This window comes from Aquarana catesbeiana, linkage group LG07 (genome assembly GCF_042186555.1).
Source record: "Aquarana catesbeiana isolate 2022-GZ linkage group LG07, ASM4218655v1, whole genome shotgun sequence".
Lineage (NCBI taxonomy): Eukaryota > Metazoa > Chordata > Amphibia > Anura > Ranidae > Aquarana > Aquarana catesbeiana.
Genome location: NC_133330.1, coordinates 276,715,095 through 276,740,538, shown reverse-complemented (window position 1 = coordinate 276,740,538; position 25,444 = coordinate 276,715,095). Strand labels below are relative to the sequence as shown.

Here is a 25,444-nt window from a genome sequence, read left to right as displayed (position 1 = left end):
TGATATGAGTGAAGTTTGATTTGTACTAACATATACTGACCGTTTGCATTCATTTTACAGTGTTCTTGTATAGCCCTCCTGATCTGGCCTGCTGTGGGAATCTGCATGCTGACCTCTGTTTCATCATCTAACCATAGTCTTACGCCGGCCATAGATGGTACCTCTCGGATGAGAATCAAACCATCTATGGGCAGGCTGATTGTACCCAAGTCAATCATCTTTGGCCTGTCTTACTGGGTAGGTCCAGTGTTCCCTGATATATACATTCATTCTCATTAACTTGAAAACATGTCTCAATAAAGACTAAAAATAAAATTGCAAGCTGTGCTTTTATTCACATTCAGTGAATAAAAATATCATGTTATACACAAACGTCAATAAAACCCCATCATGCAACCCCTACCACCACATGAACTTGGATGTCCTAAAAAGACAATAGCCAGTTACAAGTTCTGTCCAAAATTGACCCTAGTATATGAATGTTGGGGATCTTGGAGTGTGATTGTGGGCTCCTTGGAGTGGGGACCGATGTGTGTGTGGAGCTCTGCATGAATTGCATGGCGCCATATGGTTACCTAAATAAATAGTATATAATGGAGGAGCATATTGATGAGATGCAATGTGCAAGATAGGGACAATTGTGGACACACACCCACACTCAGGTTGAACTGGTGTCTTATTCAACCTTACTATGTAACTATGTCCAATATGTATCACAAATGGACATCCAGGTTTACCCTAACGCATTCGTTCCTAAATGTAGAAACAATTTTCTTTGATATATCCTTATACAGTATATGATGTATATAATAGAGGAAGATTTTCTGTGGCTAATTCACTCTAATATGTCTACACTTGAGTGTCCTTTGAAAACAAATTTCTCCAAAGTTATATAGGATTGTCATTTTATACTAGTACAGACCCGTTCATACAGTTGGCACTAATGCAAATAAACTACACCTCTATCTTGTATGCACCAAACTATATATTTTTTTTCCAATTGTTGATGCAAATGGTATTGATACAATCATTAGTAACCTCCAGCATTAATAAGATGCTCCTAAAAAATGCTGCTGTAAATAGAACTGGCAGTCCAGCTCATTCAATACTATGTGGTCAGTCGATGACAGTCATATCTATCAGGTGTCTGCTAAGTAATACCTACTTTCCAATGGATGAAGCCATAGAAGATCAGTGGGATAGAGCACAGTCACCGGTGTGTCCCAGCATTAGAAAACCAGCTGATGCTTGTTGGTTCCACTAAGGAATGGCAGTCACACCTTTTCCCGTGTCTGCCAAGGGGATCCCTTCTCTTTGCATCATTGATTTGAAGAAAGTTTCTTTTAACAGAAATTGATTGGCTTACTCCATACCAGATATAACAGTCACATACTGTATATTGATAAAAGGGCGCTCTGAGTAACAAACCAAGCAGATATCAGTCTATGTAGAAATAGAAGAGGGTCTTCATGCACCTTTCGGCAGCACTTGAAGAGAGAAGCAAACTCTGGAAGTAAAATGAAAAGAAAAAAAGGTGCCTTTAAGTGCAGAAGTAAAAACTGTATATTTCCCAAAAGGGTTAAAACGCTTACAAGAGGGTGGATGGGTAGAAGCACATCATATTAGTAATATGGCATGTGGTCAAGAGTTCTGGTAGTCCCAAAGAGTCTCAGTGATATCCACAGGTGTGATTCTATATTCTGAAGTGGCCAACAGATGGAAGCCACAACTCTCCTGGATACTGGAAGACAGCTAGGCTGTCTGAGACAGCATGGAAGCCGAATCCAGAAGTGATGTCATCAGGAAGGGACCAGCAACCAGCTGTCTTCCAGTATCCAGAGAGTTGTGGCTTCCATCTGTTGGCCACTTCAGAATATGCTGCCATAGAATCACACCTGTGGATATCACTGAGACTCTTTGGGGACTACCAGAACTCTTGACCACATGCCATATTACTAATATGATGTGCTTCTACCCATCCACCCTTTTGTAAGTGTTTTTGACCCTTTTGGGAAGTATAAAGTTTTACTTCTGCACTTAGAGGTGCCTTTTTTTTCTTTTCACATGCTGTATATTCATATTATGTCCTGCTGACTGGCCAATGTCTCCTACACACATAGGTGCACAAGGAAAATATTAAACTGATAATTACTTATCGGCCTAGGATTTCACAATGTCCCATGTGGGTGGTGGTTAAAGTGTTCCATGTAGTGATATGGGTCTCCGTTGGCTTGATATGCCTGACCATGATCTTTCCCCCTCTGGCTGCATCAGAGACTTGTATGCTCCTGTTCTTTCTACCCTCTATACTGTATTAGGAAAAAAGAATGGTGCCACCCTTCCATGCACGTCCTTCCAGCACCACATGTTGTCCACTGCTTCTGGTCTGGCACACAATCTGTTACACATGACACCCAGCACCCAGAGACGTACTTGCATCATTTTTCACATGGCCTCTTGTGCCAAGTGTTTCTCATCATAGTAACACACATGCAGCTGTAGACAACAGCCCCCTCTACATCTTCTATGTGGGCGGGATGATGAGCTCCTGGTGTAGCAAACTCTTCCCATACACAAGGGTAACAACATTCACAAATACAAAATCCGTATATAGACACAGAATGTTCTCCCCTACTGCAATTTTTTCCCCTGCTATAGCAGATTGGGCAATTCAGAATCGTATGCATTTTTTTTTTTTTAGAAGTAATTTGTGCGTGTCCTAATTAGTTACCCTGCCAAAGGGAGGCAATCAAGACCAATGATAGAGGAACGAGGAGGAGGGAGGAGGATGTGTAAGGATTATGCCGGTGCTGCTTGCCGCGGTTAATCATTACAATGATGACAGTGTAAAGCTTATTTAATCTAATTTGTCACATTTTTTTTTAAAAAGGACCTTGTAAAAGCCTGTTCAACCACCCATTACTGGAATCTTCACTTTCTTGTATAGAAAAGTCATTGGCAGAAGCTTCAGCATCCAACTTTTATGGGTATGTTAGATAAGCATCCCCCCTTGCCTGCTGAGGTTTCCTCCACCAGGCCCTACATCACTACAGGACTTTCCCTGTGTGCAGGCCAAACGTTTTGTAGATTATTTTTGTTCCCCACCCCCCCCCCAAACTGTGTATTGTAGCAGTACTTTTTTTTTTTTGTGGGATTATTAGATTTGTTACTCAGTGATGTCTCCTTTTTTACCAGTGTTATAAAACAAGGTCCTTTGTACAGCAAAGTACTGTATTCTAAGTTCATTTGTCTTTTCCTGTCTCTAGTGAAATAGTCCTGACACTGTACCTGATGTTAACAAGTGAAAAATGAGTTGCCTTGTAGGGAACACGCTGACATTTTGGACTAATTCCTTTTACAGAAAACTTAATTTCCACTAGGAAGGAGAACATTTAATTTGTGTAACCTTAAAGTCTTTATTAATGTTGTCTCATTGGTGAGAAGGGGGAAAGGGGACTTGGCTTCATCCCACATTTTTTACACACATTTAAGTGTTTCATATTATATTAACTTTTTTTTTTTAAGCAAATATAACACACAAATGTATGCAAGCTACCATTTCTTAAGGTACAAACTTAAGGAGGAAGTGCATGCACTGGCACGGGCCCATGAAAGTATTTCCCTATAATCCAGAAGTTTAATCTCAGATCACTTCAGTTAGGATAAATTTATTTTATAAATGGATCTTTTTTTTTTTTTTTTTTTTGCAAAAAATGTTTTGAGCTTTTGAAAGACATACAGATTTTTCCACTAAGCGCGGACAAAGTTGAAATATTGGTCTCGACATAAGGGACATGAATTAAACACATATAAACCAAAGCAAAAAAATGCATAACAGTTGGTACTTTAGCTGTCTAAACATCACATACTGTACACTGTAAACAGGTCTACATTGGGGGTAGGTAAGATGAGGCAGGAGCATATATAATGGGCAATATCATTTGTTTGCCCCAGTGGACCAGGGTTCCCACATTGAATAAAAGGAGAACACCCAACCAGACCACAACGCAAGCGTGCATTCATAGGAGTGATGGGGTTTGACCAGTGCAACCACGTCAGAAGGATTGGGGGCTTCTTAGGCTTTCCCAGTGTTTGGCAATCGTGAGCCTGACTGCGACCAGGATGTGCGAATGTAACATGGAAAGCTATCAATTTCAAGGTTCAGGACAGCCATAGCTGGGCTAGAGGAAGTTACTGCACCTGTCACTTCCGAAATATGGTTGTCATGGGTTACTGGGTATTGTACCTTAGTGAAGAAGACCCATATGTGGCCCTTTTTACTGTCTAATTTAATGAACTGTGTTTAAACCACAGAGCGAAAATGTAGTAAATTGCACTTTACCAGTCCTTGAATGTTGTGGCTGCTTTAGGTTTCTTTTTTCAGGCTAAAAACATTTTCTGCAATAATAGACCTTTTACACAATTCCACTCTGCTCTGTTCAGCAGGGGATCCAGGAGCATATCTCCTGCTGAATCAGAGCTGAAGGGGGCAGATGTCTATTATTATTATTTTATTTTTTTATTTTTTTATCAGACAGACAAAACCAGTGTTAAGGGGCCCTAACAGAAAAATACCTCTTGATCCCACCACAAATCCAGTGGCCTTCTAAAATCCTGTGCACTGAACTGAAATCCCAAACAATATTATCAGTCCTGCTCAGTTCTCTTTTGTGAACTACAGAATACCCCTATGTTATGGCAAGAGGAAGGTGTTTGTGGTCTAAAAGAGCCTCGAGTGACAACACTAATCCCCAATAGATATATTAGAGTAGGTGAGCATTGTCATTCTAGGACAGGAAATTACTTGCAGAATCATCAGGTGAAAATAAAGCAAAAGAAAGAAATGGTAAGATGCAATATATTCAATGTTTGTTTTGGGTTTACATATACTTCAACTTCACGTAGAGAACAGTAGGTGATCCACCAATTGTAACAGATCATCTAAAGGGTCTGTGGTGACTATAACCATCAGTAATAGTGTTCCCTTTACTTGTAATTTTGCCTTTGATAACCAAAAGCTATCATTTGGTCCTTTTGGGGAGCAAATACACCATTTCAGTCAATAATTCTTGCTGGTATAGACTTTTGAAACCTTTTATTTGTAAAGTGTAGTTTCTTTGGTATAAATACTTGTAAGCCAACTGCACACTGACAGCCTTGTAGATATGTTATGGTTTTTGGTTTGCCGCATTGTTGATCACCACCAGTTTAAATTGCCCTTCTGGTATGTTTGATGACAGAAATCTTTTCATCTACAAAAAAACAAAAACACAGAATAAAGCTCCTACTACTTGCCTAGTTTTAGAAGAATACAACATTTTTTTTTTTTCCAAAATCTTTTTATTGGTTTTTAAAAAGAGAAACAAAAACAGATAAAGAGAACAAACAGTTAAACATACATTGGTCTAATATGATGTCTATGTGATCCTTGCAAGAATCACGCTGTCACCTTATTCATGAAGAATATATTATGACATCAGTCATAGCGGTACAGTTTACTGGGTCATGGTGGTGCTATGTGCAGTTGTACATGGTAAAATAGCATATTGTAGATTATTGTGTACACCTGGCACCCGCTTGGGAGCTACTTTGTGATTGGGGTCTACTGAGAGGCCTCTGAAGCGGTGGAGGGATCTGCCAGCCACTTAGACCAGACTTTGCTATATTTGTTGGGGCAGCCTCTGTTGTCATATGTGTCTTTATACAGAGGTAAGCTATTGTTAATTAATTTTTCCACAGGGAGAGAGGAGGGGGGGTTGGTTTGCGCCAACTAAGGGCTATAGCTTTACGGCTATAGAACAGGAGCAATCCCACCAGTGTGCGTCCCGCCACCGTAGGAATTAGTTGTTCTACCAGGCCTAGTATGCAGATTGACATTGATGGTTGTAGTGGCACAGAGGTGATTTGTGTGACAAAGTCCAATATCTCCCTCCAGTATCCGACAATTGCCAGACAGGTCCAGAAGATGTGGGTGAAGTCCCCAGGAGTCCCACCACATCTCCAACACCCGGGAGGGGAGTCGGGGTTCATTTTGTGTAGTCTGTGAGGGGTAAAATATGCCCGATGGACTATCTTGAATTGGATCAGGCGATCTCTCAGAGAGACCAGGGAGCTAAATGGGAAATCCCATATGTCATCCCAGTCATCGTTGTCAAAATTGGGGATGTCATGGGACCATTTAGATCTTAGCTTTTCCATAGTCGGGAGGGAGGTGACAGTCAGGTGTGAATATAATTGAGAAGTGGGTTTTTTCGCACAATCTGATCTAAGAAGGTCCTCCAGTGAAGATTGGACTAGTTGAGGAGGGGAGTTGGAGAATTGGTGACTGAAGGCATGGGAGAGTTGAAGGAATCGGAAAAAATAGGACTGGGGTATATTAAAATCGGAGTTTAGTTTGGAGCGCGGGACTAGGGATTGATTGGAGATAATCTGTGCCACCGTTTTAATGTTAAATTTGGTCCAGGCATGTGGCTCAGGTAGTTTATAGATGTGCTCCAGGGTTGGGTTTATCCAAAGGGGAGCATTGGGTGAGATTGCCTGTTGAGGGTATTTTTCTAATTTGAGACCTGCCCCCCATGCAGGCAGTGTAGTGCGCATGGAGGGTGTCAGTGGATAAGGGGCTCGAGGGCCTTGAAAAAGCAAAAATTTGAGCGCCTCTAGGGATCCCAACACTGCCGTCTAGACCATGGTAGCTGGGTTGGAGGTGTCCGGATTGAGCCACCAAGCAGCTGTTACTAGCTGGGCGGCCAGATAGTAGTTGTATAGATCCGGACACGCCAAGCCACCTTGGGAGGTCGGGCGTATCAGCGTTGACCAGCTGTATCTGGGGGATTGGGACCCCCATAGGAAAGAGGCGAGGAGGCGATGTAGTTGTTTGAAAAAGGATTTAGGAATCCACTGTGGAGAGTGGCAGAATAAGTATGTAAATTTGGGGAGTATTTTCATTTTAAACAAATTAATGCGTCCCAACAGTGAAAGAGGCAACGATTCCCACGCCTTCAGCCGTTGCCGAGTCTCCTGAACCACCGGGGACAAGTTGAGGGGTAAGAACTCAGAAGCCTGCCTGGAGACCACCACCCCTAAGTATTTAAAATTCTCGACCCATTGTAGAGGGATGTCCGTGGGAGCTGTGTCACGGGCTGCAGGATCCACGGGGAACAGGAGAGATTTTGTCCAGTTAACCCTGAGGCCCGTGACAGAGGAGAAGGAGTTGAGGACCTGCAGGGCTCCCTCGAGTGATGGACCCGCATCATTAAGGAAGAGTAGGAGGTCATCCGCATACAGGGCGACCCTCTCCTCCAGCCAGCCAACCCGCAGTCCCCTAATGTGAGGAGAGGTGCGAAGGGCCTCGGCAAGTGGCTCCATCGCGATGGCAAATAAGGCCGGAGAGAGAGGGCAGCCCTGCCGCGTGCCCCTGGATAGATGGAAGGACTGTGACAGGCCCCCTCCCAGCTTAATAGCCGAGGTGGGGTCACGGTAGAGGACCTTCATCCATTCAATGAAGATCAGGGGGAACCCCATAAGAATACAACATTTTAAAGGAAATCTATGGTCACGGTATGCATTTCATTTTGTGATAGCAGTACAAATGGGTATGATTGACAATCCTGTATAAGCTTACGCAAAAAATCTTCTTGCATCTTGTAATCTCTGGCTGTCATGCCTTTCATCAACTTCCTGGCTTCCCTGCATGCTTTTCAGCTTTCTAAGGACTATATATCCCATGGTACCCATGGTACCTTGCTGGACCTTGCTGGTTGTGATTCCTGTACTGACTCCACCTCCTGAAACTCCCCTCAGCTCTTCTGCAGCTCAGAAGGCAGGTGTTCCGTCAGATTAGGCGACCCGTAAAATATTAAAGCGGAAGTGGCGTTCCGTCATGGCCATCTTGGTACACCCCGCAGTCATCCACAATAAGGATACAGTGAGAAGGTGGCAAGCGGACATGTTTTTACACCCTCCGGAGTCTTTCATTTCACACTTATTTTTACCAGTAAACTTAGCTTGTAATGAAATACAGTATTTAGAAATCTGTGTGACTGTTTTGATGTTGAATTTTAAAAGCAGCGGTGTTCTGTCAGATCAGCAAACCTGTGAGATCAGCAGGCTTGCCGCTGCTTTAAAATTCAACCTGAAAACACTCGGACGTATTTCAAAAGACTGTATTCCACTAAAGTGTGAAATACAAGACTCCGGCGGGTGTAAAAAGATGTTGGCTTGCCGCCTTCTCACTGTATCCTTACTGTGGCCGACTGCGGGGTGTACCAAGATGGCTGTCGTGGAACGTCACTCCTGTTACAAAATGTGACGGGTCGCCAAATCTGACGTAACACTCTGTGAAATGTGTGACACAGCGGTGTCTATTCACAGGACATAGTGAATATGTGTCACAGAATTCAGTAAATTTCGGGGATCCTTACAAAGTAAATTTACAAATGTTAAGATCATTCAGAGTAATAGTAGGCTAGAAATAGTTGAAATACAATGTAGAAATTAATATATATTTTTTACATTTTGACTATAGATACACTTTAATTGGCAGGTTTTTTGCCACTCTGTGATCATATGTTTTGTTATAGCCTATCATTTTCAAATTAAGGTCCGCAATGGCATGGCTAAATATTTCCTGTTAGTGGCCAAACGGGGACACCATGCCACCTACATCTATGATCAATGATGCCATGCGATGCTCACTGCAGCACCCTGCACAAGAGGTCTAAGCCAGCATAGTGTATGAATAACATTTTCTGAAGCCAGCATAGTGTATGAATAACATTTTCTGAAGCCAGCATAGTGTATGAATAACATTTTTTGAATATCTTACCGTCTGTACACAGTTTTTTCTTTTTTTTTTTCCACACTGTAGCTAGGGTATGTGGACATTTTAAAAGGGTGGGATTTTGTTAACTCCTTTCCTTTGATGTGGACAGTTAAAAGTTGTATTGAGCAGCCATTTATTAATACAGGAAGGAAACATGAGGACACTTTCTCTCCTGTCTCTGCAAGATTAGAATAGTTTTGTTCTCAGTGTCAGGCCTTGAACAGCAAAGTGTAAAATATTAAAATGTAAAATTTTTAAATATATGCCATTAAGCGTCATTTTAAAGTCAGAGGCATAAGCATGCAAGCCATCCAAGTGTGAATTGAGTTCAGTGGAATTGATTTTGTTTTCTATATAAAAATTTCAGAAAAATGGAGCCAAGTTTGTATGCAATAGTAGCAGTGCTAACAAAACGTGACCAAATAAGTGAAAAAAATAATTTAAAAAATTCCAAATATAAAATGAATAAGTCCAAATCAATGGTTGTGTACAAATAACATAAGTAGTGAAAAACAGTCCAAAAATAGCACATAAAGTAAGTTCTAAGAAATAACACCTCTTGACGACAATGCACTTCCACCACAAAGATTGTGCACTTACTAAATGGCAAGCTTTAGGGAGCCTGCGGCTAAATAACCAGCCAGGGCCTTTATCCAAAGGGAAGATGGTAATCCACTGCTAGGTATGGGAAGGAGCTTATATGAGCACCAAATAGATAGCCAGGAGTACTCGAGTATCTTGACCTCTCTTGGCAAACAGAAGACTCAAAACGACGTTTTCCACCACACTGTAAGAGATTTTATCTTCTGCACTCTCTGTGGGGATGGGATGATTTCTGAGACCTTCCCCTTATAACGATTGGTCAAGGAGGGTTGCCAACCAGTAATCATCCTTCTTCTTTATGCTACGTATTCTTGGGTCCTTTCGTAGGCTTTGAAGCATGAGGTTGCCCATGCCGAGGCTTAAGAAGCAGACTCCTCTGGGTCACTCAGGATGACAGCATCTGGAACTTCCTCCTTCCAGCCACGTACTACTCCCAAGGGTCCTGGGGTTGGAAAGCCATTGTTTACAGATTGACGCTTGTCTTCCTCTTCGAAGCCTATGAAAGTGCCAGAATCCTCATCCTCCTCCCCTCTCTCCTCTTGTGTGTTCTGTGACATAGTAATGATGGGGCCTGGATAAAGTGGGCCTTGAGAGGAAAGGAAGTCGTCCTCTTCCTCCTGCTGCTCTTCCTCCAGTGCCCTGTCCATAATGCCACGCAGAGTCTGCTACAGCAGGAACACAGAGCTCACAGGTCTGGCATCATTACCACCAGCTGTATGGAGATGTGCCCTGTACTGCATCCTTTCGAGTTGCAAGCAGCGTTACCCAGTGTGCTGTGAACTAAATATATCGTCCCTGCCCATGCTTGCTAGACCACGTGTCAGCAGTAAGATGGATTTTACGGTTGACTGCCTTGCCCAACAATGCCAGAACATTCCCTTCCACGTGATGGTAGAGAGATGGAACGGTCTTACGTGAAAAGTAATAGTAACTGGGAACCTGCCATTGTGGTACAGCACATTGTGCGAATTCACGGAAGGGGGCAGAATCCACAAGGCTGAAAGGCAGGAGTTGGAGAGCCAACAGCTTTGACAAGCTTGCATTCAGACGCTGGGCATGTGAGTGGCAGGGACTGTATTTTTTTTTCTGCTGCAGCAGATGGGGCAGAGAAATTTGCCGGCTACAGTCTACAGCTGGTGGTGTGCTGCTAGGACCTGGGATACCCTGTGCTATACCATCATCCCTGTCAGTGGAGGCTGCTGAAAGGTAATGACTCGATATCGCAGGGGCAGACTGAAGTGCGTAAGGAGGAGGGACAGATTTGTGCCCCTTTTGTGTGGCTTTTAGGTGCTCTTGCCAACGGGCTGAGTGGTTGGACATTAAATGCCTTGTTAGGCATGTGGTACACAAATGGTTGGTGTTTTTGCCACGTCTGATGTGTCTGAGACACAGTTTGCAGAAAGCAACAGTGCGATCTGCTGCAGATGTGCTTTAAAAGGCCCAGACAGCTGAGCTTTGGGGAGTGGCCCGGGAGATAACAGCTGCAGAATGTGATGTAATAGGGTGGCTGCTGTCTACTCTTTCTTGATGTCAGCCTCCTTGGGGTTGTGCCGCCTCATCTTCAGTTTCCTCCTCTGCTCTATCTGGCACCTGAGTCGCATCAGTGACCTCATCATCATCATCTCCTCCATCTTCATCATTAACACTGGAGACAACTTGGCAAAACGCTACGGCTTGGGGACATGAATGCCAATTTGTCTACCAGTGTTCCTCTCTCTCTCTAGGCTCATGTTCCTGTCATCCTCAACCTCAGAACCAACATCTGAATCCAGTAATGGCTGGGCATCATCAAGGAGCAAGTGGCTGACACTGTGGTCAAATAACTCAGCTGACTCCTCAATGGCTGATGTTGGTGCTATGGCAAGAATAGATGTGGACAAGGAGGAAGATTTATCCACTCTGGCAACTGCAAGGGACTGCACACTTGTCTCTACTCGTGTGACAGAGGATGAGGAGGATGAGGAAGGTTTAGTAAGCCAGTCCACCACCTCCTCTGCATGCTGTGGCTGGATAGCATGGGCAAACTCTCTAAACAGAGGAAATGATGCCCTACCTGAGGACTGACCACCACGTTCACCTTTGCCTGTGGACACATTTGTTGCTGGCCCCCTTACAGTACCAAGGGAATGTCTGCCTCTCCTTCTTGTCCTCTCAGACATTATTGGGAGGGAGGGGGCAGTGCTTATAAGCAAATGTAAAGAAGAAGTTGAAATCTGTACGTAGATGCACTTTAATCAATGTAAAGAAGTGTACTTTAATTTGAGTACTCACACTCCACAGATACACTATAATATGACGCACAGAATTATATGGCGTTATATGATGCACACAAAACGATATGGCGTTAAACTGACAGTAACGCACACAGAACTATATGGCGTTAAACTGGCAGTAACACGCGCAAAACAATATGACGTTAAACCGGCAGTAACGCACAAAACTGGCGTTAAACTGGCAGTAACGCACACAGAACTATATGGTGTTAAACTGGCAGTAACGCACACAGAAGTAAATGGCGTTAAACTGCCAGTAATGAAATCAAATAGAAGGTGTTCAACCGTCACTGCACTGACACTATCTGAACTGTCCCTACTCTACCTATACACTAATGTCAAGATTACTGACACGGTCACACTACATTACACTGAAAGTATATGAGCTGTCCCTACTCCACACTAATGTATGTATTAATGACACGGTCTGGGGTACGGTGGTCAAGATGGCGACCTAGACGGACGTATGTGACAGGAGCTCCGCAACTGGATGGCCTAATTATCCGGTTACAAAGGGATCTGGGTTACCCTTTAACTGTTGCTTTGCAGCTGGCTATCACTGGGCATGAAAAGGGGGAACACTGGCTCGCAACGCAGGCGGCAATCGGCTTAGAAAACTCCGCTGTCTCCCCAGGGCCCACGTGGGTCATACCTCTCCAACAGGGTGTCTCAAACTGAACAACCGGAGCCATCTCCTATAGGGACTGAACAGTTTACGGCCTTCATGCAAGCCATCACGGGCTGTCAGACTACACTAACGGCGAAGATAGAGCAGATGGAAATGGGTCTGATTAGACGTGATATGGACAGACTCTCTGAGGCAGAACTAAGGGTAGGAGACACGGAAGACACACTCCGGGCTCATGGCGATTCCCTCCACACTCTGCAAGTGAAAATGAAAGTAATGGAATCCCGTGCGGAAGACCAGGAAAATAGGAACCACCGCCTGGTGGGTCTCCCAGAGGGGGCTGAGGGTCGTGACCCGGCGGCCTATACTGAACAACTGCTGCGCACACTCCTGCCACAGGCTGCCTTCTCCCCCTACTTTGCTGTTGAGAGAGCACACAGAATGCCATCGGCCAGGGGCCCACCTGGAGCGCCACCGAGAACCTTTATATTCTGATTACTGAACTTTCATGACCGGGATCTTGTTCTGCGAGAGGCGGGGAACGCGGGGGGAGCTACGCCATGAGAATGCAAAACTCATGCTGTTCCCGGACTTCTCCGTGGAAACACAGCGGCTCCGACGCAAGTTCAACCAGGTTAAGGCCCAGCTCCGTGCCAAAGGTTTGAAATATAATATGATGTTTCCAGCTCGTTTGCGAGTGGAGGATGGTGAGACTATTACATTTTTTACATCCCCAGAGGAGGCATCCCGCTGGATTGAATCTCTTCCCCGGGACCATTAACAGAGATGCCTGAGGTCTGTACTGCTTGTCTTCCATTCTTAACCTCTGCACCCATTATTCCTGATTCAGTGACCTGCTGCCCTCTTGATTCCCCCTGTGATATAGTGATTTTCACCCCCTGTTCGCTCTAACTTGTGAGAATCTGGCGCCTATACGTTCTCCTGGCGGGAATTGTTGGACTTAAAGTCGCAAAATGTATGACGCTTGCCCGCTCATGCTTGGTACATTGATCCACCGGAACCCTCCCTGCGTGCGATGGGCTGGAGCAGCTATTTGACTCATGCCACAACCTAGTTGCCTTTTGGACTTTACTCACGGAGACGGTCTGCCAAACACAGAACTATTGGAAGGCCCTTTACACTGCTTATGGCTGGCGAATGATCACCACTGGCTTACTGGGTGGAGCGCCTAGGGGCGGACGGTGAGATTAGGATGCCGGACCCTTGGGGTGGTGTCCGGGGGGGGGTCTTTACTGGGGGCCCATGCCCATCCCCCCCCCCCCCCCCGGGCTTGATCCCAGACATATACTTGCAGGTCTGGCGGGTTGGCGCTGGTTGGGTGGAGACGGAGGGACCCTTGCAGGCCTGCTGCTCATAAATGTGCTAGAGGTTACTGGTTATAGTCTTTAAAAGTTAAGATGTTACAGACATTGAGTCCCCCCGTTCTACTAAATGATCTTCTTTAGAAGACATTGCAACTAAGATAGAGCCCTTAGTGGATAACTAAGAGAGAATCACTGTCCATTATGTGACGTTCACATTATGATCCATACTTAGATGTGGCCTCCAGAAAAAATGTTACGTGGAGCCTCCTGCTCCCCCCCTCTTGGTAGTCCCTGGTGTGTCATCTAGTCGCACTGCCCCAACAGGAGACCTTCCTATCTAGAGTTTTTGTTTGGTTTAGTTCGGGTACTAGACACCCATTGCTATGTTTAGCGGGGTGTGGGGAGGGATGGGATGGGTGTTTATGTTTTGGTTTGTTTTTTGTGTTACTCTCTTTTATATAAGACAGATAAGTGATAATGTATGTACATTACAGGTATTGTGGCTTGAGGCCCTGCTGCTATCTTGCTTTGGTATGTGGCGGGCCTGTATTTGCAGTGTGTTGTTAGTGGTGCCGCTCTCTCAGGGTCTAGCTGATTGTGAATTATCCCTTAGATATTCCTGCCCCCCAAACCATGGCCCCACTAAAGGTCCTTTCTAGGAATGTCCGGGGCCTTAATGATAAAGTCAAACGTTCCCTGGTATATGAATTCATTACAAAATACAACCCAGCTCCGTGGTGCCACTCTGCCCTACCGGCGGAGATTAAGCGCCATCCACTGATAGGAAATACAATACAAATCTGCGCCCGACTTCTTTCTCGGGAAAATCTGTCCTCATTAAACTCCCCTCTATACCCAATATTGGGAAATCCGCTGTTCACGCCAGGTCTACGGGATGCGATCTTTGGGGGCCTGGGTGAGGCGGGTCTGCACCAAGCCTCCCACTTTAGTTCTGGAGGGCATTGGAAAACAACTACAGAACTCTCTGACCCCACAGGCTCATTCCACCTGGACTTCCTGAGATCGCTTCAGCTGAACCATTTCCTTAACTCCATCCAACCTCCCACGGCCAGTAACCAACCGCTAACCACTCTTGAAGAGCTATGCTCGACCTCGGGGATACTGCCACACACACTCTCCCAGACCAACAAACTCTTAAATACACCGCCAACAGATTTTATGCCACCGGGCTTACTTAAGTGGGAGAGAGAACTAGACTGTAGATTTAACACAACCAAGAGACAACAAATCCTTAGATTCACGCACAAATCCTCTATATGTGCCAAAACCCAGGAGACAAACTGCAAAATTTTATCACCATGGTACAGAACCCCAGCATTGTTACACAAATTCTTCCCGACGACATCGGACCTCTGTTGGCGTTACATGTTTTCTGGACGTGCCCTAGACTGACGAACTTTTGGCAAACAATCCGGAAGACGGTACAGAATTTCACAAACCACAACATCACTGACGATCCAGCTTTCTTCCTCCTACACGCATCAAACATACCCATAAAGACATACAAAAACTCTGTGATCCGACACCTTCTGGACGCAGCTAAAGCCTGTATCCCATTACATTGGAAATCCCCAACTCCACCAACTATAGATTTATGGATCAAAAAAGTAGAGGAAATCAAAAAGATGGAAGACCTCATTAAAGCGGGAGTCCGGCGACCAATTATTATTATTTTTTTTTTTTTTAGGTCATTGAGACACTTTGCTAATCCCAAAATAATACTCACAGTTTAGGTGTAATATCTCCGCCTCCGTCTGTTTTCGTGCTGAAGAATAACTTAAAAAATGTGATGCTGGCTGTTTCCATCTTGCTTGTGGGCATTTGAAACCCACATGCATTGATTTCCGGGATGCGGTGAATGCTGTTCATTCACAGCTTCTTCACGCGCATGATCATTGTTTCCGCACTGAATCTTGGGAAGCCTGACACTAAGCTCCCAGGAGACAGTGCGGTGCCGGGGAAAGGCAATAAACACGCCTACTCCCATGAGAGGAGAGACAGGAAGTGCCACAATAAAGTACAATATAAAGGTAATTACAGCGATAAAAAAAAATTTCGTGCGGCATTTGAACATCTATGTAATTAACTGAGGGGGGGTAAGATTAAGTTAAAAATTTGAGTGGAACCCCGCTTTAACAGCAAAAACAGACAAGAGAAGTTTTCCAAAACGTGGCAGCTTTGGAACATATTCATATACTCCGCTGAGGGTCAGGCTTTACGTGAACCTATAATAGATGATTGAACACCCACAACACAAATTAAATTATAGATGTACCCTTGACCTGTCTCCCCCAAACACTCCATGATCGCGGGGAACATTTTTCCCCACTTCCCTTCAACCCTTCCTCTTACTCCTTCTACCACCCTTTCTTCTTTCCCCTGCTGTAGGACACTCCTACGCTACTTGAGAAAAAAAGGAAAAAGTAGGGATGCTGCTCATGGGACCATACTTTTCCAACACACCACACTTTTAGGGGGTACAGTTGTCCTCCTCTAAATTGGAGGGTCGCTCAATAACACAATACACGTTTCCCAGATGTAACCACAGTATCGCCGCAAAGCGAGCGAGAGCAATAACTGAATAAAAACTTCAATGGTATCTAACATGATGTAAACGTATTCTAACAACAATGTCAAAAAGTCATGTAGATGTATTACAAACTTTGTTGGATGACGGTGTGTTGTGTTATGTACCACCTTGTATTATTTTGGTCCTTGTGGGCCCCTTTCCTGTTATAAATAAAAAATTTTAAATAAATAAATAAATAAAAAATACAACCCTCATATATGCATATTGCAAGAGACGCATCTAGTGGGAAGTAAAATACTGAGCCTTAAACGTCCCTGGGTGGTGCGACATTTCCACGCTACCCATTCAGGATACTCCCTTGGAGTTAGTATTTTGATCCACAAGTCCCTTAATTTTGATCTACTGGATGTTAAGCTGGACCCTGGGGGAAGGTACGTTCTGATCCATGCATATATTGAAACGGTTGAAATGGTGGTGGTAGGCATTTACATGCCACCTCTGTCTGACATCTCCCTTCTGCATGGTCTTGTCCCCTCCTGGCCCAATATCCCACAGATAATGTCCTTCTGGCAGGGGACTTTAATATTGCTCCAGACCCCTCCCGGGACAGACTCACCCCTGACCCAGCCACGGACTCTTCCCTATCTAGATGGGCAGGAATGTTCGGTTTTGAGAATGTATGGAGATGGAAGTACCCCACAGAACGCTCCTACACCTGCTGCTCCCTCTCCCACAATACACTGTCTCGCATTGACCTCCTCTATGCCAGTGTCAGTGTGCTGCCTAGGATCAGGGAGATCAGGATTCTACCCAGAAGTATATCGGATCATTCACCACTGATTTGCGATATACAAACAGTAACACCCCCAACCGATAGAATCTGGCGTCTATCCAGATTTTGGATAACTAACCCTACTATAGAATTTGAAATTGCTACATTGATTAAACAATACTGGTTGATAAATGCTAATACTACCTCACTGGGTAATGACTGGGATGCCTTTAAGGCCTTTATTAGAGGATGCTATATCTCCTCTATAGCTAGGGAACGCAAAAATGATCAGATCACATTGGAGGAAGCTGAAGCTAAGGCCCAATCTCTTGAATCTCACTATGCCCTTACGGCTAACCCTATTACAGGCCAGGATATGAAGGCGGCCTATAGAGAGGTGCTGCTTTTGAGGGTGGCCAAAGTACATAAACGACAACTAGTCCAAACACAAAGAATATTTGAACAACGGAAAAAACGGGTAGGCTGCTAGCCTGGATTGCTAAGGAACAGTCCCCGACTTCCACTATAGCTAGTATTCGGGCGGCGGACGGGACAATAGTGACAGACCCTTCGGACATAAATAGATGTTTTATGGACTTCTACTCCACATTATATTCATCCAAAGTAGGATACTCTGGGGAAGAGCTGTCTGGGTTCCTTGATGGGGTGAGGTTCCCAACTTTTACCCCGGCTGCACAGGAGTCCTTGGATAGCCCAATCTCACTAGAGGAGGTTCAGCAAGCATTAGGCTCTTTGAAATCAGGTAAGACTCTGGGTGCGGATGGGTTTCCGCCTGAGTTTTATAAACAATATGTGGAAGAAGTGGCACCTAGATTACATAACATGTTCATAAAGACATCCATGGCACATCCCTCTATCCATGGCACAAGCCATAATTGTGGTTGTACCTAAACCTGGGAAAGACCCCCAATTATGCTCGTCCTATAGGCCTATTTCCCTCCTAAATTCGGATGCCAAAATATTGACTAAAATTCTCCCCAGACGCCTTAATGAGGTAATACTCTCGCTAATACATGAAGATCAATCAGGCTTCATGCCGGGTAAAGGCATGAATATCAATCTTCGGAGACTGTATGCGGTCTTGACCTCGGGGGCTGGAGATGACAAAGCGGTAGTGGCCTCCCTGGATGCAGAAAAAGCTTTTGATTCAGTGGAATGGAACTATCTATGGGAGGTCCTCTGCAGATTTGGTTTTGGTCCTGTCTTCATCTCCTGGGTCGAGGCTATGTACAGATCTCCGACAGCCAGGGTGCGCACTGGAACTGTTCTTTCTCCACCTTTTCCCCTGAGAAGGGGAACGAGACAGGGTTGCCTTTTCTCTCCAGGGCTCTTTGCGCTGGTGATGAAACCCATGGCTATCCTTATTAGGTCCACCTCTCAAATACGGGGTATAGACATAGGCCCGCTCCAAGAGAAGGTGTCATTATACACAGATGACACCTAACTATATCTCAGGGATGACGGAAGCTCCTTACAACAAGCACTTGAGGTTATAGACAGATGCGGGCGTTATTCGGGAAAATGTATAAATTGGGGAAAATCGGTCTTGTTTCCACTCCACTCCGGAATTGCTCCCCTACACTCAGATGCTCAGCTCCGACAGGTGTCCCAGTTCAGATACCTGGAAGTGGAGATACATAGGGACCTTCACCAGTTTATTGCCCTCAACTTGACCCCAGTAGTCTCTCAGGTGATCCATCGATTTGCAACATGGAGATCTCTTCCCCTCAGTCCAGTAGGACGCGTGAATTTAATTAAGATGTCAATCCTGCCTAGATTCAACTATCTCTTTAGACAAACTCCCGTCCCCATACCTCTTTCCTTTTTTAACAAGTTGGACAGTCTGGTTGTCTCCTTCATTTGGAATGGGAAGGTCCCCAGAATAGCGAAAACAACTTTACAACTACAACTCCTCCTCACTACACTCACACTATCCCTAGAATAACACTAAACTAATATTCTACACTGAAAAAAGAAGCAAAATAGCACAGTATAGCACACTAACTAACTGATAGCACTGAACAGAGCCCTGTTCTATCTCTCTCCACGCCGAAATCACACTGAAAATGGCTGCCATTAAAAGAATACTTTTATACTGTGGGGCGGGAATGAGCCATGATTGGATAAAGTCATGATGACAGTGTCCAATCATGACTCTGACAGTGCTCTGTGCCCTGATTGGCTGAAGCTTTCACTGCTTCAGCCAATCAGGGCTTGCAATGCACTGTTCAGCGCCACAATGCATTGTGGTCGGTTCGGAAGGCCGAACACACAGTCGAACGACACGTTTGCTGTTCCCCGAACAACCGAACAAAGAAAGTTCGACCCGAACTTATGCTCGGGCCGAACCGTTCGCCCATCCCTACCGCATAAGCCGATGCTTCCTCTGTATCGCCGGCTCCTGTCCCAGGCAGAATGAAACCATGTGCACTTTGCCTGGGACTTTTTTTTTAGCAGCCTGGAGAGCAATGCCAGCAGAAGCTAGAAGAGGAACAGGTCAGTTTATTAAACATCACATATACTGCACTTTTGCAATGGGCATATTAGCACTTTAAAGAAAAAAGAGTTATTAGGCTGCTTTCACACTGATCCGCAAGTGGGACACATTTGCGGCTTTCCTGCAGGTTAGCTGCACTTTGCCATAGACTTTTATTATATCCTGCGGGGTTGGTGCACTTTCTGAAAGTGCACCACACCCGCTGGTGTAATAGAAGTCTATGGTAAAAGTGTAGTTAACCCGCAGGAAAGCCACAGGTGCACTGTGCTGTACCCGCAGTGAAAGCAGCCAAATAGAGGGCTAATGACAGTAAAGGTTTGTTTACATTTGTGGTTTGGGGGGGGTTGGCAGAACCCCATAGTTAGTTGTACCCGCGACGAGTTACCACATCACTTAAGTGGCCCTCACTCTTCAAAAGGTTGAGTACCCCTGATGTAAATCTTTGGAATAGTATTTTGTGATTACCGTATTTTCAAGGGAGTCTACAGCAGTTTTGAGGTCTGTCCCATGAGCAACCGTAAAATCCACCTTGAAGACCAACCAACCAAACTCTGTTGAACAAGGAGAATACAGTTTTTATACATTTTCCAGAGAAGAGTCTCTGCGACAAATGACATCAGTTTTTCCAAAATTCTCTATTTTTTATTGTATGCTAAACCTCTGCTGGAGCCAAAAGGATAGGCTCTGGTATGAAGAGGGAACTGTGTGATGTGGGAGCTCTGTGATGATGGAGGGGATTCGTGTCGCGGGGCAACTATGATATGATGGGGGGGGGCGCCTCTGACATAAAGGCCTATCTCTGATGTGAAGGGGGGGGGTATTTCATCAAGGCAGTTGTGTGCTGTGTCCGAGGCTCAGGTTTCTCTTTGATAAGTAACATTTCCATTTCAGATTTGCGTGCCTCAAGATTCTGCATACTTTAGAGGTTGCAGTGATTGAAAAAAAGTTGAGAGACGCTGCACTAAACAAAGCCGTATCTGCCCAAGATATGAGTAGCTCAACCAAAGCCACACTTCTGCCAGCTGAAAAGCTTGAATGTTTTTATGCAGTGCTATACTCCAATGATGTGCAGCGCTTCATAAGCTGCCCATTCATTTCGATTTGGGAACGCTTTGGGAACGCTGTATACACTGTATACATTCCAAACCGCCCCAAAGATACTGCTTGCAGGACTTTTTCTAACGTCCCACAAGCGCACCGCCCCGGTGTGAAAGCACTCGGGCGGCATGGGAGGCTGTTTTCAGACGCTATTTCTAGCGCTAAAACACCTGAAAAATGTCTCTATGAAAGGGGTCTAAGTATATCTAAGCCCAAGTGCAACACTGTAATATACTGCAGCTTACCAATTTGTAGATGTGGTGGCTGCTTTCGTTTTTTCTTTTTTTTTAGCCTAAACACATTTTCTGCAAGTACAGAAACATATCCTTTGTTCCTAATAGAAATCCAGTGTCATTAAAAATAAGGAAGGTTACTGTGTGCACAACTAAAATATAAGTATACTTATATGAGAATGTTGATTTACACACAAAGTTATAAAATAAAAAAACAAGACAAGTGCAGCAGCGCTATCCAAAATCTCTCATTAAATAACGTGTAAATAGCAAAGATTTATATTATGTGACATTGAATACAAACGTGCAATTACAAAGAGAACATCACAGAAAAGTGTGCTAACAGTCAAAACAAATGCAAAGTCAAAAAACATACAGCGCAATACAAGAAAACACTGAGACCAAATTCCCAGATCGTGCATAAATATATTGACAATCCACTTTATTTATTGAGAGATTATTGGATAGCGCTGCACTTGTTTTGTTTTTCATTTTAAATCCAGCGTCACTTTTACTTCCTGTGCAATGAACTGAAATCTCAACAATGTTATTAGCTTTTCAGACAGAACACCTATACTTACTACAGAACACCTTGCCCTATGTAATAAAGATGAGAAAATTGACAATTGTTTGTAGTCTAAATTAAAAGAGCAGCTAAAGCTGGATACACAGGATACAATTTTCTTTAGATTTTTTCTTTGAGCCTAGGTTCTCACTGCTGCAGGTTAGAAATTGTGCGAGTTTAAACCGGCAATGTAGACCAACTTCAGGGGCGATTTGATAGACAGATGTGTGGGTTCATGCACAGGTGTCTATTCAAATCGCCCCCCGAAGTCTCCAAAAGTAGTGCAGGAAGTACTTTTGGAAATCGTGCTGCACCACACTGATTCGGGCGGGGCCATTGCCGGCAATAGCTGCCGATTTGACATGTCATTCCTTTGAGATTCCTCGTCCACATTGAGTGTGTGGATAGGGGAATCAGTTCATTTTCTTTTGATCAACCCACTAGTTGAGCAAAAGAAAATGAATCGTGTATGGCCTGCCTTAAGCCAGGTACACACGGGCCGAATGTCGGGAGACATTTGCCGGTTTAACCGCTTGCAGACCAGCACACGACGATGTACGTCGGCACAATGGTACGGCTGCACAAATGGGCATACCTGTAGTGAGGGAACACAGTTAACCATCTTGATCGCCCCCTAGTGTTTAACCCCTTCCCTGCCAGTGACATTTACACAGTAATCAGTGCATTTTTATAGCATTAATAGCTGTATAAATGCCAGTGGTCCAAAAATAGTGTTAAAAGTGTCTGATGTGTCCGTCGCAATGTCGCAGTCACAATTAAAAAAATTGCAGATCGCCGCCATTACTAATAAAAAAATTAATAATAAAAATGCCATAAATCTATCCCCTATTTTGTAGACGCTATAACTTTTGCACAAACCAATCATTATACGCTTACTGCGATTTTTTTTTTTTTTTTTTTTTTTTACCAAAAATATGTAGAAGAATACATATCGGCCTAAACTGAGGAAGAAATTCGTTTTTTATATATATTTTTGGGGGATATTTATTATAGCAAAAAGTAAAAAATATTGCTTTTTTTCAAAATTGTCAGTCTTTTTTTTGTTTATAGCGCAAAAAATAAAAAACACAGAGGTGATCAAATATCACCAAAAGAAAGATCTATTTGTGGGAAAAAAAGGACTTCAATTTTGTTCAGGTGCAACGTCGCACGACCGCGCAATTGTCAGTTAAAGCGACGCAGTGCGGTATCGCAAAAAGTGCTCTGGTCAGGAAGGGGGTAAAATCTTCTGGGGCTGAAGTGGTTAAAAAAAAATGGCAGACATTCGACCTGTGTGTATGTCAGTCTGTCCGACAGAAGCCGACCGAGCATGCTGGAAAACCAGCAGCCGATCAACTCCCGATCAGCGCTCTCAGCCAATGGCGGAGAGCGATGATGGGAGTGTTCTGGCGCGGGGGGCTCCCCCTGTCAAAACACAACAGCTCAGCGGGGGAGATCACTGTACTAATGTCGGATGGTTAGTACAGCTGCTTCAACCGAAGCTGTCAGGTTTTTTTCGTGCAACCTACTGGGTTGCATGAAAAAAAAAACTGTTTGTGCGTACCAGGATTTTAATCACAACCGATCCTTACAGCTTTAAGATGACATTGCAAATATAACCACTAGGTGGTGCTGATGTGCTTAATGTGGGTAGATTTTTCTTCTATTACTGTTGTAATAAGGTAGTAGTGACTGTTCATGTAACTTATGCAATTTGTATAGAATTTCCATCCTACTTTTTTTTTAAATAAAGAAAAAGACATATTAAGAAATAAGAAATACAACATATATATTTTTAAATCCTCCTGTGTAACACAGCAAATAGGTTTTAAAAAAATTATCTCCACCTCTCCAAAAATGACAGAATAGAAACTATTACTCTCTGTAATGATTATAAAAAGATGCCTTTTGACCCACACTGCCCCCCCCCCCCCCTACTCCTGAATCATTTTTAGCACAGCCCCCCCCCCCCCCAGCTTCATTAAGTGACTTGAGAGGTCCTCTCCCTTCTCTTTTCAATCTGGAATATTATACAACAAAGTCACATAATTTTTCATATTTTCCCAATTGATTTTCATGGCCACATAAACTGTGCCTATCCAACTTACCTGTCATACAAGGACCCGCAGATAGTAAAATAACTGGATGCCAACATAAAAGAGAGAACAGAGTAAATTACAGTGTATAAAACTGATACAAAACTATCACCACTGATATAGAACCTGGTTGAAACTATCAGGTTCTGCTCAAAGGACAAAACAGATGGCAAAGGGCACAAGGGATGAATGTAGAACTGTCTGATCTATGGCAGGAAGCTGCCCGGTGTGTAAATGACAACTTTATGGGCTCCTTATACAAATGTCTCTGCACTGCCTGAGAAGGGCGCTGCAGCTAAATTTATTATAACGGAATTCAAAAGAGTTGAAGCTAAACATCAGGCAAACAGTTAAATATATACTATCACTTACAGGTGTTCTCCCCACCCTGCAACTGGACAGTGAAAACAGAAGAAGCATTTTATCAGCATGCTCCTTGCACTGCTCTGCTGTACAGTAGACTGCAAGGGGCTGATAACATTTAAAATACATTTAAAGCCGTAGTAAACCACTGCAAAAAAAGAAAGACTTTCCACTGTAAGACAAATACATAATGTGCTAGTATGCATTGTATACTAGCACATAATGCAAGACTTACCTTAAAACAAAGCCCTTACTGCTGACAAGGCTTCCATCTTCCCCCCCGTTCCCTCAACACATGTAGCTGGATGCCACAATGACATCAAATCCGTGCAGGAGCCCTGAGCTACGGAACGGGCTTTGACAGTCCGGCCCGGTATGCCAGACCTTCAGAACACATGCGCCAGTGACATCACCGGCTGCATGCAGTGTGACTGTGCAAGTTTAGGAGATATTCACTGTACTTACAGGTAAGCCTTATTATAGGCTCTCCTGTAGGTACAAGTTGAAAAAATGGGTTTACTACCACTTTAATGATTACCTTAAAGTGGGAGTAAACCCACATACATGACTTTTATCTATAGGTAAGCTAACCTATAGGTGTGTGCACCGTTTAGGAGATATTTACTGTATATGCAGCCAGTGACGGGTGGACGCTCCTTCAGAGTCCTGTACCGTAAACAGCGACTCCCACGTGCATTGCGCGGAAGTGACGTCATCGCGGTTCCGGACGGTCCCACAGCCAGGTTCCACAAACCTGGATGGAAGACGGGTGGAGATGGAAGCCGTGTCAGTGGTGACAGCTCGCCGCTGGAAAGGCTTCATTCTTAGGTAAGTTGCACATGATGTGCTAGTATGCGATGCATACTAGCACATAATGGCTTTACCTTGCAGGTTAAATAAAATAAAAAATCCTTGGTGGTTTACTACCGCTTTAACTTGTGTATTTTACACTTGTTTGGAGTTCAGCATTAAATAAGACATTTTTAACAAATGGAATCCATCTAGTCCTTTCTAACATTTAAATCATTTGACACCTAATTTAAAACAAAGAATAACGCAGCCCACCAGAACACGATTACTGGTATCGGCTATAGCCACCGGCAGTAATTGCATGCCGAAAATCCAACAAGCTGGTTGTACCCAAGTTGATCGATGAATTGACGTAGGTACAATCAGCCTGCCCATACATGGGCAGGCTGATTGTATGTCCATGTATGTCCGGCTTAAGACAGGAAGCTCAGTCAATAAAGTTTTGTTTTTTTAAATAAAAGAGCTCCATATTTCTGTACCTGCAGTGAGTAGAAATGGAAGAAGCCTGGGGAGATCCATTCCTTCACAGTCTGACATGTGTCATGTCTGGTGGGACGGTGATCTGTGAGTTACGCTTCACCAAAAACGAAAGGTAAAAGAAACATATTTCAATGTATTGAGATTTACTGGTTACATTCCCAAATGATATGGAAATCAAAGCAAACTTCCCAGTATTCTCTTTGTCCAAATATACAAATGAATTTCTTTCCTGTTCAAAGACTATGACCTATTGATATCTACAGTTACTACATAACATATGAAGAGTTATCGAAGCACCAACACAGGAT

At 43.9% G+C, this 25,444-nt stretch overlaps 1 long non-coding RNA gene across 2 annotated transcripts; it reads right to left on the bottom strand.

Annotated features, from left to right (window-relative positions):
* Window positions 1-4,875: 4,875 nt before the first annotated feature.
* Window positions 4,876-25,241, bottom strand: LOC141102557 (uncharacterized). Of its 2 annotated transcripts, none has more exons than XR_012235145.1 (3): window positions 25,136-25,241; window positions 19,957-20,042; window positions 4,876-5,252 (listed from the first exon to the last, which is right to left on the bottom strand). It is a non-coding gene; the product is annotated as an uncharacterized lncRNA (long non-coding RNA). The 2 variants fall into 2 exon arrangements; XR_012235146.1 differs by lacking the exon at window positions 25,136-25,241 and adding an exon at window positions 23,496-23,531.
* Between the last annotated feature and the right edge of the window lie 203 nt (window positions 25,242-25,444).